This window comes from Sipha flava, unplaced genomic scaffold, assembly GCF_003268045.1.
Source record: "Sipha flava isolate LNK unplaced genomic scaffold, YSA_version1 17366_pilon_pilon, whole genome shotgun sequence".
NCBI lineage: Eukaryota > Metazoa > Arthropoda > Insecta > Hemiptera > Aphididae > Sipha > Sipha flava.
Window position 1 is genome coordinate 299 of NW_020271963.1, and position 3,884 is coordinate 4,182.

The following is a 3,884-nucleotide window of genomic DNA, read 5'->3' on the forward strand; positions in this document are numbered from 1 at the left end:
ATATCTCGATTACTATTTGCTCGATTATTTTAATCGAGTGAATTACTCGATTACTATAATATCTCGATTACTAATCTCTCGATTATCGAAATCACTCGATTATTCCCATCACTAGTAGACATACTATTTTGAATTTGAAGTAAAAATATTATAAAATAGCAGAATATATTTTTAACTATAAAATAAATAATGTATAATATTATATTATTACGTACTGCGTTTTCCAACGTTATGTCTTGCGACTGCTGCGTCGTTGTATTCAAAAATAATTCTTCACCATCTTCATCCATTGTAGATGTTCCAGAAATTTGAATCTCATGATCACGTAAAAATTCCAACACATTAAAGTACCAAACCGACGGCAAGTAAACATCGTTGATACCTGCACCTGACTTTTTGCTAGCTACAACTTTCTTCAACTCACGGCGATAATTAGACCTTAATGTGTTAATTTTTTTTTTTGTTATTTTTATCAGCAGTCGGATCAATTTCTTTTAATTTATTTGTTAATAGTACATAACAGTCTTCTTTCAAAATTCTATTTTTGTACAAATCACTCTTAACTTTCCACGTAGTGGGTAAACTACGGTAAAAACATATGAATTCGCGCCAAAATTCCTCATTGTTTACCTTATTCGCCATTTTTGGACGAAGATATATAAAATTTACGAAAAAAAAGACAAACAAGACTAGACTGCTCCACACAATTCGACTAGATCGACTGATAAATTGTAAATTCATAGACATACACGGTCAATCATGAATGTCAATCATCTTGACTGATGATAAAAATTCAAACATGTTTGAATTTCATCAGTCATAAAATTTGACCGTCAGTCATTATCAGTCATACACATATACGGTCAGTCATGAATAGGGCTGGGATTTGTATGTAAATACATATTTTTAGTGAAACACGATAAATTAATTATTGCAAATGATAAATTCGTTTCACGTGATTTGCAATAAAATAAGACATATTTTATTTTACATATTTTTACATATTTCGTCATAAATACATATTTTTACATACTTTGTAAAATGTTCGTTTTTATTTACATATTTCGTAAATTTTGACAATTTCAGTGGTTTAGTAATATTTTACATTTTTATTTCGAAAACGATATTCGGAAAATTGTAAGTGTATAATGCATATAGGAAATAAGTAGGTTAAAATAAATAATATTAATAACTTGATTTTAGTTTATCTTATCTGTTTCTGTTCGATAACCATACCTTTATGATGTTAGATTATACTTTATGTTATACAATTATTTGACAAAATATATTTACGAATTTACAACAGTACCTAACAGACTATCAGTTCTTGTGTTCGCGTGGTTGTGAAAACATCTTTGCATTTCGAGTTATAAATTATAATTTAAAACTAAAGACTTAATAATAAATTAGTAAATATAATGCCTAAAGTAGCTCGATCTATTTCAACTAAAATTTCAAATGTTATCCGTGATTTTCCTAACGAAACTTTTTCGAGTGATAATAATGTACTTTACTGCAATGCGTGTGATATAAGTGTTTCAACTACTCAAAAATTTCAGATAACTCAACATATCTCAACATCAAAACATAAATCTAACAAAGAACGATTAGTAAAAAAAACAAGTACAATCAAAGCAGCAATTTCTTACATCATCTTCAAGTAAATGTAGTTTTAATATAGAATTATGTCGTGCAATGATTAAGGCAGATATACCTCTTGCTAAATTAGATAATCCACATTTCAAAGAATTTTTAGAAAAAAACATAGGTAAATCTATGCCAGACCGTAGTACTCTTAGAAAAAATTATGTTTCAACTATTTACGAAGAAACATTACTTAAAATTCGTGATTTAATTCAAAATGGTCCTATTTGGGTTTCTATTGATGAATCTACTGACATTGAAGGCAGGTATGTTGGAAATGTTATTGTAGGTAAACTGAATTCCGAGCCTTCTGAGCCAATTCTTTTAACGTGTGAAAATTTAGAAAAATGTAACCATAAAACAATAGCAAAATTGTTCAACGATTCAATGAGTTTAATTTGGCCCAATAACATACAGCATGAACAAGTTTTACTACTTGTGACAGACGCAGCTCCGTATATGATTAAGGCGGCAAATGCTTTAAAAGTTTTGTATCCGAAAATGATTCACTTAACTTGTTTGGCTCATGCCTTACATCGAGTAGCTGAAACCGTCAGATGTCAATACCCCGATGTTGATTTATTAATTTCAACAACTAAACGAATATTTCTAAAAGCTCCAAGTAGAATTGAAATATTCAAAAATAACTATCCAAACATCCCGCTTCCTCCAGAGCCAATTATAACAAGGTGGGGGACATGGTTCAAAGCCGTAAACTATTATTCCAAATTTTATGATGAAATTAAAAATATAGTATCTATGTTGGATTCTGAACATGCAGCATCAATTTCCAAGGGGAAAGAAATTTTTGAGAGACCTAATATAAAGTCTGCTCTATCATATATTGTGTCTAATTTTAGTTTTTTGGGTGAATCAATTTCAAAATTAGAAAACACCAAGATTCCGTTGAGTGAAAGCATACAAATTATTGATTTATCAATTTCAAAAATTAATGAATCAGAGGGCCCAACAGCAGAATTATTAAAGAATAAAATGAACGTCGTTTTAAACAAAAATTCGGGACTGAAGACCATTAAATGTATAAGAAACATTCTTTGTGGTATTGTGGATGAAGACACGATGGAGCTCAGTCTTTCACCTAGTGAAATAACAGCGATGAAGTATGCACCGATAACATCTTGTGATGTAGAACGCTCCTTTAGTAGGTATAAGTCAGTGTTAAGACCAAATCGCCGTTCATTTAATTTTGAAAATTTAAAACAATATATGGTTTGTCATTGTTTCCCTTACAATTGATTAAACATCAATTTATTGTATTTTTTTAAATTTTTCTTTGTACAAAATTTTTATTTTATACTACATATTTTTTATTTTATACTACATATTTTGGCAATTTTAATTACATATATATGTACATATTTTTGGTTTTTTATTACATATAAATCCCAGCCCTAGTCATGAATGTCAATCACATTGATTGTGTTAGTTAAAAATTGGACCGGAATTATTGTAAGAATGATATTTCCAATGAGGTAATATAGTATAATCATTTACAATCTATTTATCTGTTATTAATTTGTACATTTGGCCATTTGGGTTGTGTTACTGTGAGAACGAGTAGTAAATTATCGTTATTGCTTTGTTATAGTTCATTATTAGTTATTCGTGCGAGCCATGCTTTATCTTATCAAATATATACATTTATTAATGTTTATTAGAGATTGTGCGTTATCCATGATTTGACGTAGTGCGTATTGGTGTTATTTAGTGTAATATTATTAATTTTATCCGATTATAAAAACAAATAAAAGCATGGTTTTACTTAAAATTTATTATAATAATACATATAATAAGCGAAAAGTCCTATTTTTGTTTCGGGGAGAAAATTATCAAATAACGTCTTACCTACTTACGAAGATGTCATGAAATTATTCATTCTGATTCAATATAGTTCAGGTAAGATGCAATACAAAGATATAGTCCATAATACAAGTGAAATAATAGCTACAAAAATTGAAGAAGTGTGGCACAAAGCTAATATACAAATAATATACATAGCTAATATACATAGCTAATATAGAACATCGTACAATTTTGACACGTATTAAAGCGTACCACGAAAGTAATCGAAATATTCTAAAACCTTATAAAAAAATAAAAGATATTAAGAGTTATAAAATAAAAATATTAAAATTTGAATGCGAGAGTAAAAATCTATTTGACATTGCAACCTGTAAATGCAAATTATACGAAAACTGTTCATGTGAAAAAAATCGAAA

General features: G+C 28.6%; 1 pseudogene; it reads right to left on the reverse strand.

The window, feature by feature from the left end:
- Positions 1-215: 215 nt before the first annotated feature.
- On the reverse strand, positions 216-642 carry LOC112680066 (annotated as a pseudogene).
- Between the last annotated feature and the right edge of the window lie 3,242 nt (positions 643-3,884).